The following is a 17,247-nucleotide window of genomic DNA, read 5'->3' as shown; positions in this document are numbered from 1 at the left end:
AACATAAATCAATTATCACATAGTATCCACTAAAAAAATATAGAGAGCAAAAAAAGTCTGTTTTGATACCTATGTTTATTGTCTTAATAAGAAATGTCTAGATTCCTGCTGTAGCTATAGCTTCCCCTGGCTTTAGAGTGTTTGTTTAAAGAAGCATGTTTATACTATATAATCTATTGTTTTAGATGGAAGTTTTATGTGGCATTGCTTGAACAGTAATGAGTTCGCTTAAACAACGCTGCATGACTGCCATCCTTTGGGATGCACAGAAATGAGCCTCTTGTGAGTCAATCTCAGCAATGAAAAAATTTACAATAAAATTGGCTTCCGCTTTGTGTGCAGTTAATATCCACTTGTACAAGGTAAGCTGATACAGAATATCAGCATGGGTTCTCACCAGGGAGGTCCTCTTGAGACTTGTAAAATAAATGATCATTACTGTCATGCCCCAGTGGTATCTTTTTTCATTCCAAGCTGAAACTCCATTTTGACATTACAATGTTTTCTTATGCAAATTGTAACTATCGGCTTTATATTGCAAGGATCTATTTCTCTGCAGATAATAGTAGTAAATTTTCTAGAAATACAGGCTTGGGCTAAACTTCCTAAGTGCTCTCTTACCTTTTAAGCAAGTATGAATCTCTCCCTCCAGCCTGGCTCCAGGTAACCCTGATAAAGCAGCAAAAGATAAGGGAAGAACAATAATTTGCTTTGATCCAGGTATTCACTAAAGAGTTTATGGCAAATTTGGAAAATAAGAGAGTTTCAATTAATCTCCATCTCAACTGAATAATGAATCCAAAATGTTGGATATCTCTGTAAGGAATTCTACTGAGATTTTTAGTGCATAAAAATGACTACTGCCTGTTTTCTGTACTAGTTAACTCCTGAGCAAGGTAGTGATGCTTGGCTCTAGCATAGGGTTGAGTGAGTTAGGTGAACCAAACAGATTATACTGCTTTGATTTTTTTTTCTTATCTATATATTTCTGAATTTGGGAAATTAATCGGTGGGAATAAAATAAAAGATGTAAGCCAATCTTTGCTCATGACTCATTTCATTCACTAATAGCTAAGAATTAGGTTTATGATATACATAAGTAACCTATATGGTAAGAAAGTGAATCGCATTTGTGAAAGTGACTGATTTCCAATATGGATAACAGTTTTGATTTAAAAGGAAAGTAATAAACACCAACCCAATAAACTTTCCAACCAATTAACAATCAAACAATAATAAGTAAATAAAACAACTCAGCTGAGCATACTTAGTAAGAGTTTGAATTTGTGTTTCTTACTGTTAATCTCAGAGGGGAGAAACAAATAATTCCTAGTTGTTCTGGTGCTATAGGCATGTGGATAAATTCATTCATTTATCTATCCTTTTCTATTTATGTAATTGCAAGATTCATTGGACTCTAGCAGGATATTTAAAAGGTTTCTTATTGCCAAGCATTGACTTGTCCACTCCTACCTCTCACTCCTTTCTGTTTTTTCACATTCTAGATCTTAAAATAAAAGTTGAATTCCCTAAAGTTAGCATCGTCTTTTTCACATCTAAATTGCTGAGAATAAAATAAGTGGAAGTTGATGGCTGATCATAATAATGTTAATATAGCATATTACAAATTCCCTGTAGGTGTGTGTGATGGCTAAATTCATTGGACCCACGTTTAGTAATATAAAAATTACTTTAACTTTATGATACCTCTATATAAAACATATAAATAAGAAGTTATGTTTTGAGATTCATGACAATTCTCCTCTGCCTTTGAATAAGGAGTGTCAGATTTGGCAAGCTCTATAATGATATATCCCTCTGTATCTGAGATCTGAACAGTTGGAAGCACCTAGAGAGAAGAAAGATGTGTCTGATCCAGCACTGAGACAATGAAACTGTCCTTAACTCTGAACTGTGAACTAGCATATTTTTCTAAGTGTGTGTGTGCATGTTTTCATGGCATAGAATTCAATTGTGAACACAGTGGAAGCCTGAATGTCCTCTGAATAACTCTGCTTTATGCTGCCTCATGTTTTATGCAGATGATGCTTTTTCTAGAATTGCCATTGCCAAACTACATTAAATTTTAATACACTTAGATAAAAATTGGATTATAAAAATTACTGTTAATATCATCATGTTTATGTAGAAAAAAATTCACAAAAACTTTGAATATTTTCGAAAGAGATATGGGGACGAGGAGTAGTTTGAATTATAGTAGAGAAAAAAATGATTTCTCTTTTCTTTTTTTGAGGTGGAGTCTTGCTCTGTCACCTAGGCTGGAGTGCAATGGTGTGATCTCGGCTCACTGCAACCTCCACCTCCTGAGCTCAAGTGATTCTCCTGCCTCAGCCTCCCGAGCAGCTGGGATTACAGGCGCCTGGCACCAAACCCAACTAATTTTGTATTTTTAGTAGAGATGGGGTTTCACCATGTTGGCCAGGCTGGTCTTGAACTCCTTACCTCATGATCCACCCACCTCGGCCTCCCAAAGTGCTGGGACTACAGGCATGAGTCACAGCGCCTGGCCAAAAATGATTTCTTTTAGTCTAAATATAATACCATTGGATGCTTGGTGTTAAAACTTAGGCCAATCTTCGCAATAAGACACATTCAGGTGGCAATCTTTATTTTTTTTAAAGTGAGCTTAGGGGCTAGTCAGTCTCTTTAGGCTAAATTAGTCTTCAGAAATGAGTCCCTAATACTTGTAGAAATTTTCTGACTAAAGAAAATGATGATATATGATAAATTATGTAATCTATTAACTGTATATTTTACATATCTTAATAGCTCTTTATATACTTTCTATATTTGATTTACAGTGGAATGAATACTGATATTGAAATATTTCTTTTAGAGATTTCAATTCCCATGAAAATTTCATAAATAAAATGTAAGATTTTTAGTACCATTGTCTTAGGTGCACAGACTATCCTAAAAAGCTAATGAAAACAAAATTATTTTTTAATAATTTCCTAGGAAATTCTGGATATAATAATAGTAGTAATAATTAAATGTATAGTAAATTAAAATGAAACGACTATTTTCATCTTTCACTATTCACACAAGAAAGTTAGTGGAATCAGATAATTTAAAAAGGCTGGTAAAGGCTTATTGAGTTTTAAGGTTTATATTTAAGTGAATGTATTCGGCTAAAGAAAAATACACTCTGCAAAAGATACGAATATTAGAACCACTGTAGAGGGTCTTGGATAGATTTGTTGCTTCTTGCTTGCTTTGTTAAACAGTTTATAGTTGTTCACAGTCTTTAATATTTATACACACACTATTTTTGGCAATTTCATTCCTTCCTGTAGATCTGAGTTTATATTTGGAATTATGCCCTGTCGCCTGAAAAACTTCCTTTAGCATTTCTTATATTGAAGGTCTGCTAAATAAATTCTATCAGTTTTTAAAAAATACAACAAATTCACTTTTGACAGATAATTTTGCTAGATATAAAATGGTGAAAATGTTTTTTTCTTCTGTTAATGCTTTTTAATGTTACTAAACCATTGTCTTTACATCTACATTGTTTACAATGAGAAGTTTCTTTACATTTTATCTTTGGTCTTGTACATAGTAACCATGCATCCAATGTGTCATTTTAGTCTGGATACTTTTCAGGTTTTCTCTTTACCTTTATATTAAGCAATTTGTCTGTGTTGTGCTTTAGTATGGTTTATTTCGTAGTATTCTGATTGAGATAAACTGGACTTTTTGGAACTGTAGGTGAAGTTTCTTACTACATTTGAAATCCACTATTTCTTAAAAAAAATTTTTTTTTTTTTGAGATGGAGTCTTGCTTTGTCATCCAGGCTGGAGTGCAGTGGCATGATCTCAGCTCACTGCAAGCTCCGTCTCCTGGGTTCAAGCCATTCTCCTGCCTCAGCCTCCTGAGTGGCTGGGACTACAGGCACCTACCACCACACCTGGATAATTTTTTGTATTTTTAGTAGAGAAGCGGTTTCAGTATGTTAGCCAGGATGGTCTTAATCTCCCGAGCTCATGATCCACCTGCCTCAGCCTCTCAAAGTGTTAGGATTACAGGCATGAGCCACCGTGCCTGGCCATAATGTATTTTTTTCTATCTCATATGCTCTCTTGAGCTTCACTCATGTTGTTGCATATATCAGTAATTCATTCATTTATTGCTAAGTGGTATTCCTTTGTATGGATGGATGTACCACAATTAGCATACCTGTTCACCAGCTGAGAAACACTTTTTTCATTTTCTTCAGTTTTTGGCTGTTGAAAATAATCCAGGACTAAGGGAAGAGAACTATAAAATGTCATGTATTTTTTTCTTTAAAAAAAACAAAAAAAACAAAAAAAAAAAGGAAGAAAGAAGAAACCAATCAGAAAGTTTATGACCCCCCAAATTTTATATGACCAAATATCAAAATACTTTAACAAAAAATTGAAGCTGCCTTCCTTCAAATATGGATTTGAATATATTTCATATTGGCCTACTAGATAGTTTCACAGTCAAATGGAAAACTTGTAACTCTATTCTTTAATTTCCAAAGAATATTCTATGGGATGTAATTCAATATAAACTAAATTTTAATTACTTCATTTAAAGTTTGCTGTAGAGAGCTGGGTTCCAAGATAGACAAGTAGGAACAGCTCCAGTCTGCAGCTCCCAGCGTGACTGACACAGAAGACAGGTGATTTCTGCATTTCCAACTGTGGTACATGGTTCATCTCATTGGGACTAGTTGGACAGTGGGTGCAGCCCATGGAGGGTGAGCTGAAGCTGGGTGGGGTGTCACCTCACCAAAAAAATGCAAGGGGTCAGGGGATTTCCCTTTCCTAGCCAATGGAAGCCATGACAGACTGTACCTGGAAAAACAGGACACTCTCACCCAAATACTGCATTTTCCCCATGGTCTTAGCAATTGGCAAACCAGGAGATCCTCTCCTATGCCTGACTTGGCAGGTTACATGCCCACAGAGCCTTGCTCGTTGCTGGTACAGCAGTCTGAGATCGACCTGTGAGGCTGCATACTGGTGGGGGGAGAGGTGTCTGCCATTGCTGAGGCTTGAGTAAGTAAACAAAGCTGCTGGGAAGCTCAAACTGTGTGGAGCCCACCACAGCTCAGCAGGGCCTACTGCCTCTAAAGACTCCACCTCTGTGGGCAGGGCATAGGTGAAGAAAAGGCAGCAGAAACTTCTGCAGATTTAAACATCCCTGTCTGACAGCTCTGAAGAGAGCAGTGGTTCTCCCAGCATGGCATTTGAGCTCCAAGAAATGACAGACTGCCTCCTCAAGTGGGTCCCTGACTCCTGGGATGCCTAACTGGGCGACACCTCCCAGCAGGGACCGACAGACACCTCTTACAGGCAGGTGCCCCTCTGGGACAGAGCTTCCAGAGAAGGATCAGGCAGCAATATTTGCTGTTCTGTAATATTTGCTGTTCTGCAGCCTCTGCTGGTGATATGCAGGCAAATAGGGTCTGGAGTGGACCTTCAGCAAACTCCAACAGACCTGCAGCTGAGGGACCTGACTGTTAGAAGGAAAAATAGCAAACAGAAAGGAATAATATCAACATAAACAAAAAGGACATCCACACCAAAACCACATCTGTAGGTCACCAACATTGAAGACCAAAGTTAGATAAAACCACAAAGATGGGGAGACACAAGAGCAGAAAAGCTGAAAATTCTAAAAACCAGAGTGCCTCGTCTACTCCAAAGGATCACAGCTCCTCACCAGCAACAGAACAAAGTTGGATGAAGAATGACTTTGACAAGTTGACAAAAGTAGGTTTCAGAAGGTCAGTAATAACAAACTTCTCCAAGCGAAAGAAGCATGTTTTAACCCATCGCAAGGAAAACTTTGAAAAAAGGTTAGACAAATGGCTAACTAGAATAACAGTGTAGAGAAGACCTTAAATGACCTGATGGAGCTGACAACCATGGCATGAGAACTTTGTGACTCATGCACAAGCTTCAATAGCCAATTCAATCAAGTGCAAGAAAGGATATCCATGATTAAAGACTGAATTATTGAAATAAAGTGAAAAGACAAGTTTAGAAAAAAAAGAGAAACGAGAAATGAACAAAGCTTCCAAGAAATATGGGACTATGTGAAAAGACTAAATCAATATTGGATTGATGTACCTGAAAGTGATGGGGAGAATGGAACAAAGTTGGAAAAACTCTTAAGGGTATTATCCAGGAGAAATTCTCCAACCTAGCAAGGCAGGCCAACATTCAAATTCAGGAAATACAGAGAACACCACAAGAACCCCAAGACACATAATTGTCAGATTCACCAAGGTTGAAATGAAGGAAAAAATGTTAAGGGCAGCCAAAGAGAAAGGTCAGGTTATCCACAAAGGGAAGCCCATCAGACTAACAGCAGACCTCTCAGCAGGAACCATACAAGCCAGAAGAGAGTGAGGTCCAATATTCAACATTCTTAAAGAAAATAATTTTCAACCCAGAATTTCATATCCAGCCAAACTAAGCTTCATAAGTGAAGGAGAAATAAAATCCTTTACAGACAAGCAAATACTGAGAGATTTTGTCACCATTAGGCCTGCCTTACAAGAGTTCCTGAAGGAAGCACTAAACATGGAAAGGGAAAAACCATACCAGCCACTGCAAAAACATGCCAAATTGTAAAGACCATTGATGCTATGAAGAAACTGTATCAATTAGCAGGCACAATAACCAGCTAACATCATAGTGATGGATAAAATTCACACATAACAATATTAACCTGAAAAGTAAATAGGCTAAATGCCCCAGCTGAAAGACACAGACTGGCAAATTGAATAAAGAATCAAGACCCATCAGTGTGCTGTATTCAGAAGATCCATCTCATGTGCAGAGACACACATAGGCTCAAAATAAAGGGATGGAGGAAGATCTAACAAGCAAATGGAAAGGAAAAAAAAAAAAAAAAGCAGGGGTTTTAATACTAGTCTCGATAAAACAGACTTTAAACCAGCAAAGATCAAAAGAGACAAAGAAGGCCATTACATAATGGTAAAAGGATCAATTCAACAAGAAGAGCTAAGTATCCTAAATATATATGCACCCAATACAGAAGCACCCAGATTCATAAAGCAAGTCCTTAGAGACTTACAAAGAGACTTAGACTGCCACACAATAATAATGGGAGACTTTAACACCCCACTGTCAATATTATACAGATCAATGAGACAGAAGATTAACAAAGATATCCAGGATTTGAACTCAGTTCTGGACCAAATGAACCTAATAGACATCTACAGAATTCTCTACCCCAAATCAACAGAATATACATTCTTCTTAGCACCACCACATAGCACTTATTCTAAAATTGACCACAAAATTGAAAGTAAAGCACTCCTCAGCAAATGTAAAAGCACAGAAATCACAACAAACTGTCTCTCAGACGACAGTGCAATCAAAATAGAACTCAGGATTAAGAAACTCACTGGAAACTGCACAACTACATGAAACTGAATAACCTGCTCCTGAATGACTACTGGGTAGATAACAAAATGAAGGCAGAAATAAATAAGTTCTTTGAAACCAATGAGAACAAAGATACAATGTACCAGAATCTCTGGGACACATTATCAGCAGTGTGTGGAAGGAAATTTATAGCACTAAATGCCCACAGGAGAAAGCAGGAAAGATCTAAAGTCGATGCCCTAACATCACAATTAAAAGAACTAGAGAAGCAAGAGAAAACAAATTCAAAAGCTAGCAGAAGGCAAGAAATAACTAAGATCAGAGCAGAACTGAAGGAGATAGAGACACAAAATACCCTTCAAAAAATGAGTGAATCCAGGAACTGGTTTTTTGAAAAGATCAACAAGATTAATAGACTGCTAGCAAGACTAATAAAGAAGAAAAAAAAGAAGAATCAAATAGACACAATAAAAAATGATAAAGGGGATATCAGCACCAATCCCACAGAAATACGAACTACTATCAGAGAACACTATAAACACCTCTACACAAATAAACTAGAAAATCCTGAAGAAATGGATAAATTCCTGGACACATACACCCTCCCAAGACTAAACCAGGAAGAAGTTGAATCTCTGAATAGATCAGTAACAGGCTCTGAAATGGAGGAAATAATTAACAGCCTACCAGCCAAAAAGCATCCACGACCAGTTGGATTCATGGTCGAATTCTACCAGAGGTACAAAGAGAAGCTGGTACCATTCCTTCTGAAATTATTCCAATCAATAGAAAAAGAGGAAATCCTCCCTAACTCATTTTATGAGGCCAGCATCATCCTGATACCAAAACCCGGCAGAGACACAACGAAAAAAGAGCATTTTAGTTCAATATCCCTGATGAACATCGATGCGAAAATCCTCAATAAGATACTACAAACTGAATCCAGCAGCACATCAAAAAGTGTATCCACCACGATCAAATCTACTTAAAACCTAGGATGCAAGGCTGGAACAACATATACAAATCAATAAACATAATCCATCACATAAACAGAACAAATAACAAAAAACACATGATGATCTCAATAGATGCCAAAAAGGCCTTCAACAAAATTCAACAGCCCTTCACGCTAAAAACTCTCAATAAACTAGGTATTGATGGAATGTATCTCAAAATAATAGGAGCTATTGATGACAAACACACAGCCAAATCATACTAAATGGGCAAAAGCTGGAAGAATTCCTTTGAAAACCAGCACAACAAAAGGATGCCGTTTCTCACCATTCCTATTCAACACAGTGTGAAAAGTTCTGGCCGGGGCAATCAGGCAGGAGAAAGAAATAAAGGGTATTCAATTAGGAAAAGAGGAAGTCAAATTGCCCTGTTTGCAGATGACATGATTGTATATTTGGAAAACCCCATTGTCTCAGCTGAAAATATCCTTAAGCTGATAAGCAACTTCAGCAAAGTCTCAGGATACAAAATCAATGTGCAAAAATTACAAGGATTCCTATACACCAATAACAGACAAACAGAGAGCCAAATCATGACTGCACTTCCATTTACTATTGCTACAAAGAGAATAAAATACCTAGGAATACAACTTACAAGGGATATGAAGGACCTCTTCAAGGAGAACTACAAATCACTGCTCAATGAAATAAAAGAGGACACAAACAAATGGAAGAACATTCCATGCTCATGGATAGGAAGAATTGCCTCTATTGTGAAAATGGCCATATTGCCCAAGGTAATTTATAGATTCAATGCCATCCCCATCAAGCTACCAATGACTTTCTTCACAGAATTGGAAAAAACTACTTTAAAGTTCACACAGAACCAAAAAAGAGCCTGCATTGCCAAGACAATCCTAAGAGAAAAAAAAAAAAAAAAAAAACAAAGCTGGAGGCATCATGCTACCTGACTTCAAACTATACTACATGGCTCCAGTAACCAAAACAGCATGGTACTGGTACCAAAACAGAGATATAGACCAATGGAACAGAACAGAGACCTCAGAAATAACACCACACATCTATAACCATCTGATCTTCCACAAACCTGAGTAAAACAAGAAATGGGGAAAGGATTCCCTATTTAATAAGTGATGCTGGAAAAACTGGCCAGCCATCTGTAGAAAGCTGAAACTGGATCCCTTCTTTAAACCTTATACAAAAGTTAATTCCAGATGGATTAAAGACTTAAATGTTAGACCTAAAACCATAAAAACCCTAGAAGAAAACCTAGGCAATACCATTCAGGACATAGGCATGGGCAAGGACTTCATGACTAAAACACCAAAAGCAATGGCAACAAAAACCAAAATAGATAAATGGGATCTAATTAAGCTAAAGAATTTCCATATGGCAAAAGAAACTACCATCAGAGTGAAATGCAACCTACAGAATGTGAGAAAATGTTTGCAATCTACCCATCTGACAAAGGGCTAATGTCTAGAATCTACAAAAAATTTGAACAAATTTACAAGAATTAAACAACCTCCTCAAAAAGTAGGCAAAGGATATGAACAGACATTTGTCAAAAGAAGACATTTATTCAGCCAACAGACACATGAAAAAATTATCATCATCACTGGCCATCAAAGAAATGTAAATCAAAACCACAATGAGATACCATCTCACACCAGTTAGAATGGCAATTATTAAAAAGTCAGGAAACAACAGATGCTGGAGAGGCTGTGGAGAAATAGGAAGAGTTTTACACTGTTGGTGGGAGTGTAAATTAATTCAACCATTGTGGAAGACAGTGTGGCGATTCCTCAAGGATCTAGAACTAGAAATGCCATTTAACCCAGCTATCCCATTACTGGGTATATACCCAAAGCATTATAAATCATGCTACTATAAAGACACATGCACACTTATGTTTATTGCGACACTATTCACAATAGCAAAGACCAACCCAAATGTCCATCAATGATAGACTGGATTAAGAAAATATGGCACATATACACCATAGAATACTATGCAGCCATAAAAGGATGAATTCATGTCCTTTGCAGGGACATGGATGAAGTTGGAAACCATCATTCTTAGCAAACTATCACAAGGACAGAAAACCAAACACCACATGTTCTCACTCATAGGTGGGAATTGAACAATGAGAATCCTTGGACACAGGGCAGTGAACACCACACACCAGGGTCTGTCAGGGAGTAGGGGGCTGGGGGAGGGATAGCATTAGAAGAAATACCTAATGTAAATGATGAGCTGATGGGTGCAGCAAACCAACATGACATATGTATACCTATGTAACAAAACTGCATGTTGTGCACATGTACCCTAGAATTTAAAGTATAATATAAAAAATTAAAAATTTTTAAAAAGCTTTAAAAATAAAAAATAAAAAAATAAAGTTTGCTGTAGATATACAGTTTGGTGATTTTGATCTATTTTTGTTAAAGAGCAGCAGAACACATGATTTTTAGTGTTTCTAGTGGCCAGGTTAATGTGACTTCCTGCCTTTTATTTTCATAGTAAATGTTTTTTTCCAAGGTCAGAGATAATACCAGTGCTCTCTTGTGTTTCTGCTACTTGGTGAGGATGATAAATTTGGCTTTCATACTTATTCTGACAGAGGGCTTGCCATCAACACATTTGCATTATAAGTGGAAGGTGTTTTTCTAGGAAGCAAGGTTCTAGGTTTGGCAAAAATAAAAATAAAAAATAAAAAGCCTCAGACTCCTCAGCCTTAGCTGTGGCACTATTAGTCTTCTTCTGGTTTCAAATCAAATATTGTAGAATTTTCCATGAGGTATGTAGCAGACTTAAACCTGTTTGTTTCACGAGGTAGTTAACTTTATGGTGTGTGGATCAGTTTCAGTTTTTTAAGAGTTAAATAATAATAATGTATATACATATTAGGCTACTTCCTTTGAATGTTTCAGAGTACATTCTAGACTTTGCACTATTAATCCACACAAGGGAACAAGAAAGCAACAGATAAGAATTTTTAGAACATTCTAAATAAGAAACAGGCAATTCAGTGTCCATCTCCCTTCAATTTTGAAATAATTATCATATGAAGTTGCCACAAATTACGATCATGGATGGCATAATGGTGTTTTGGACAATAATGGAACTCATATATGATGATGACCTCTTAAGATTATAATATTGTACTTTTTTCTGTACCTTTTCTATGCTTAGATATTCTTAGATACTCAAATAGTTACTATTGTGCTACAATTGCCTACAGTATTCAGTACAAAAACATGTTGTAGAGGTTTGCAGCCTAAAAGCAATAGGTTGAACGATATAGCCTAGGTGTATAGTGAGCTATGCCATCTAGGTTTATGTAAGTACACTCTATGATGTTAGCACACAGCAAAAGTTGCCTGAAGATGCATTTTTCAGAATGTGTTTCCATCATTAGGCAACGCACGACTGCATATTAAAATAGCTTCTTCATCTCATCTGCACTGCTCATCCCCTCCCTACACCACAATCCTGTGCCATTTAAGATTACTAGTATTAAGAATAAAACCTCTTTTTTAAAAGTACTGATTTTTTTCTTTTACTATTATTTTAAATTTAAGGGTATGTGTGTAGGATGTGTGTTGTTACGTGTGCCATAGAGGTGTGCCGCACAGACCATCTCATCACCTAGGTATTAAGGGCAGGATCCATTAGCTATTCTTCCTGATGTTCTCCCTCTCTCCTCTTCCCACCCCCGACAGGCCCCAATGTATATATAAAAACAACAACAACAACAACAAACAACAGCAAAAAACCCAGCATATCAAAGAGCAGGAAGAAATTTACTCTTGTTCGTTAATGTGAAAGGGAAAAAAAGAGAAATTAAATGACCTTTGGGATTTTGAAGGCCTCAGTAAAGACAAAGGAAGAGAGAAATTCCAGGCAGAGGGAGCAGCATATAGAAAAGTTCAAAAGTGGAAATAAATGTATGCTGTGTTTAGGGTTATATTATTAAGTCTCTAGAATGTTAAAAAAAATGAGAAACATGCAGCAATATAGAAGGCCAGAAAAATGATACGTAGGGCAAATCCAGAAAGACCTTTTATGTTAGCCAATATGCCTATGGTGGATGTAAAGTCCAAGGAAGTGCCATGACTAGATATGGATTTTAGGTAACAGAATCTGGAGCATTCTGTACAATAATGTGCAAGCTGAAGGAAAGGAGCCTAAGTAGCTGGAATTAAAAAGTCTAGGCATGAGATGATAAGACTGGTTTATCTTGTGGCCACAGTGATGAAGAGAGGGAAGAGAATTAGCAGATATGTTTTAGAGGATTTATACCATAACTGGATTAAGAATCAGATAGGGAGGGTCTAGGTTGATTCCCAGTTTTTTGTCTTGGATAGGTGAGAATGTGGCAGCATTGTCAGATGTATAGGATGGAGCAGGAGACTGACTATAGAGAAACAACATAATGATATTTTTACTTGTAGATCTTTATTTCATTGTCTTTATTTCTGGAGAGAACCTATGGCAACCATAAATCTGGGTTTGTACAGGACTATCCCCGGTTTATGCCTGTTGTCTCAGGTGCTAATTAATAACTGATCAAGTATACATTCACATTAGCTGTGATAGAGTGCTATGTTGAAAATGATTTTTCTTTAATCACTTGGAAAGATCTTACTTTTGAATTTACCTGTTCATCTTTAAAAGTCAATGGAATGCACATTCTAAAGCCATTTTTGTTCTTGTTCCCAACCTCCAAGACAAGCTCATTCTTCTGAAGTCAAACTAATTGCCCCTTCTATTTTCTCAAACCACTTGGTGAGCACCTCTGTCAGATTCCATACCACATTGTATTATAACATAAATAAAATTATTCTCTTATGGACCCATTTTCTCCAGTAGATTGTCAAAAATTTCCTGACAGCTAGACCAGTACCTGTCATACAGAAGTGGTCAATATATATTTTTCTTCTTACATGTGCATTGATTGTTCTTATATATGGGTGTTGTGATACCATAATTGATTGCAAAGTTAAGAGGTACATTATAGCACGGCATGGTGGCTCATGCCTGTAATTGTAGCACTTGGGAAGCTCAGGTGGATGTACCACATGAGCCTGGGAGTTAGAGACCAGTCTGGGAACCACGGTGAAACCCTATCTATGAAAAAATATACAAAAATTATCTGGGCATGGTGGCACGTGCCTGTATCCCAACTACTTAGGAGGCTGAGGTGTGAGGATCACCTGAGCTCAGGCTTCGAGGCTGCAGTGAGCCATGATCATGCCACTCCAGCCTGGGCAACAGAGTGAAACCCTGTCCCAACAAACAAAACAAAAATAAATAAATAAATAAAAATAGATATATTAGGAAAGATTATAAAAGTTTTTCTGACATATTCTTGGCTATTTTCTGTTAAAGAAAGCTATTATAGGCAAGGAGTATGGAGAATTTTGAAATTATTTGAAAAAAATCCTGGGGATTTGGATACTATGTCCTAGACATTCCTCTCTTACTAAGTAACTATTTTGGAGACCAATGTCTGTGACTCTTAACTTTATCGTCTGAAAAATGACTTTGATTTTCTATTATAAAGGTTGTTATTTGGGTCTACTGACAGTAGATTGTCACATTTCACAATGAAAAAAAAGATATGCAAATATTTGTTGTTATTATATTACAGCTATTAATATTTTATAAGTTCCTAATGATAATGCGTTTCCTTTGCAGTGACAATTTTCCTTAACACTGAGGCTTTTTAACAACTTCCTAAATTTAGAGAATGGAAGCATAATTATTAGAAGAAGAGGCTAACTGGGGGAAAAAAAACAATGAAAAAAGTGTTAATTAAAAATAATATCAATGAATACAACTCTGCTTGATGAAAATGAGTCAGTTTCTGTAGCAATGATATAGAAGTACATGTGAATTTTATTAAAATCTCATGCTTTTTAAGTTTTTTACATAGCGTCCTCATTAAAATAAAGCGCTTTCAAAGTAAAGTGATATGAATACTTTACACCCATATTAAAAAAAAACTGGGAAAAAATGATAAAAGGAAAATTATGTAGAAATTACTAAGATAAAAGGGAAACAAAACTGCTCACCCAGAACCATTGAGTTCAGGGTGTTCATACAGATAAGAATCACTGGTATAATTAGCCCAAAAGTCAAAAAGGAAAGGAAGCATTGATTTGAATACTTTGCAAGTTTATTCTATTTGATTTTAGCATTGATTAAGCCTTCACAATGCACTCAACAGGGGATTGAGAGTTATGAAGTAAATATTAAAAAACTACTATAGCACACTATTCCCAAGAAAATCAATATACTGAAGAAAAATGACAGTGAGGTAAAAGTACACACACACACAGGTAAACATTATATTAATACAGTTTGATGTTCTGAGAGTAGAAACTATTATTCATGTGATTTTGCACATACATTTATATATATAAATATATGTTTTAGAAAGTAAACATGTCATATACATTCATTGTGAATATTATATTTAAAAATTGCTGCACACTTCAAACACTAATAAGATACTACTTAAAAAATAATGTAAAGAAATGAAAAATCTTTTAATCTCACAGAATCCAATCCATTAAATAAAATTAGTCATACATACAGACAAAGACATATATATTTCTTGAATTGAAAGAGTAGAAATTAGTTATGAAGTCAAGTCAAAAAGAATTTTAAAAATTATTAAAAACACAGAATATAAAATTTTATATATTTGAATAAAAAACAAAACAGATCTATATGACCTGATACCTAAGTATGTTTCTGAGATATGAAGTGAAAAAAAAAAATCAAGTCAAACAAGCAAAGCCCTATATTTGTGCCTATAATCTTATGTATATTTATATGAGGTTGTATATACATACGTGGGAGAAAATGTTTAGCCTTGCCACTGTGCACATTTTTTTTTAACAAAAATTACTTTCAAATTTGAGAAACACCAGATAGAGCAAATGTCAAGTAAAGAAAATATTTTGACCTTGTAAACATGCAATATATGGATATATTTGACATGAGCATATTAAACATGGTCTAGAATCGATGAAATAGATAATTTATCCTGTTTTGTCTTGGTCGATAGCAGATACTTGCCAAATTATACTACATCTACCTATCCTATAGTGTTATGTTCAGTAGGCTCTGAGATTATTTCCTCTCATTTCATCTCCTTTTTTATTATTCTTATTCCTATCCTCAGTCATTCTGTGTATATGCCATGTTGAATTACAGACACGTCTGCAAAATTTCCAGAATCTCTTTCCCATTTGGATTTCTGACTTATATTCTGTAGGAATATATATACCCCACATATATACCCCACATCTTTTTATTTAGGAACTCTGATTATATGTTCCTCCACCGGGGAGGTTTCTTGAATCCCCAAGGCTGAGTCAGTCTCAACTATTTACATGCTGTCCTACCCACCGTTCACACCTCAATCACATGTATTCAAATTATATCTTTACTTGTTTGTACCCTCAGGTAAGCGCTTTGAATTAGAAGCTGGGGTATAGTGATAATATAACATCTAACTCAGTGATTGGCACCTGACTCTCGATAACTATTGTACATTAAAAAGTGAATGAATAAATATCTTTCTGCTCTGACCAGTTTATCTGAGCAAGAGACTGGATATTTTGGATATTTAACTATGCAGAACAATTTCATTCTAGCTATTATACCTGTGTTAAAGGTAAACCGACAGATATTCCTTCTGTTTCTTGATCTAGGAAAGTATCAATGGGTATTTTGTGCTCTTTCAGATAAGAATCACCGAATCACTAAGAAAATTTATTTAATTGAGTTATATATTATTAAGTTCTCCTAACCATACATTAGATTCAAAAGGTGGAGTTTAAATTTTTGTTGACACAAAAGACATAAATGTTAAAATAATGAAAACATAAGGATACATGTAATAGAGTACTAAGTTGTGTAATAGAAATAAAAAGTCATAAGAATTTTGAAATGCATGTGATCAATCAGAAATTGAGAAAGTTTGATTGGTGGAAGGTTATGATCTATATGGATAAAATCTGATCTGGTTAGCAGAAGAAAAAAAATATCATTTACCGAGGGAGGTAGAACAAGATGGTGGAATAGAAAGCTCCACTGATCATCCCCCAGCAAGGACGCTAAGTTAACAGCTATCTACAAAGGGAAAACACCCTCATAAGAACCAAAAACCAAGTGAACATTCACAGTACCTGGTTTTAACTTCATATCATTGAAAGAGGCACTGAAGAGATAGAAAAACATTCTTGTATCACTCACACCACACTCCCTTACCCTAGCAGCAGCAGCAGTTCAGACAGCATCTTCTCTGGGTGCTGGACGAGGGAGAGCACAGCAATTGTGAGGCATTAAACTCAGTGCTGTCCTGTTAGAGCAGAAAGAGAAAACAGACAAAATTCAGCTGATGTCCACCCAGAAAGGAAATGTTTAAACCAGCCCTAGCCAGAGGGGAACAGCTAATCCCTGCCATCTGAACTTGAGTGTCCACAAGCCTCGCCACTGAGGGCCGAAGTTCTATTGAAAATTTGAAAGGCAGTCTGGGCCATAAGGACTGCAACTGGTAGGTAAGTCCGAGGGCTGAACTAGGCCACAGACAGTGAATTGGGAGGGCATGCAACATACTGAGACACCAGCTGGGGCAGTCAAGGGAGTGCTGGTATCACTGCTCCCATAACCTCAGGTTGCACAGCTTGAGGTTTTGAAAAGACCCCTTTCTTCTACTTGAGAATAGGAGAGGGAAGAGTGGGGAGAACTTTGTTTTGCATTTTGGATACCAGCTCAGCCATAGCAGGAGGGGGCATGGGTCAGAGTCATGAGGCCCATGTTTCAGGTCCTATCTTCTTTT

This window comes from Macaca nemestrina, chromosome 5 (genome assembly GCF_043159975.1).
Source record: "Macaca nemestrina isolate mMacNem1 chromosome 5, mMacNem.hap1, whole genome shotgun sequence".
In the NCBI taxonomy this organism is placed as follows: domain Eukaryota; kingdom Metazoa; phylum Chordata; class Mammalia; order Primates; family Cercopithecidae; genus Macaca; species Macaca nemestrina.
The sequence above is the reverse complement of the archived record's forward strand: the minus strand, read 5'-3'. Positions refer to the sequence as shown.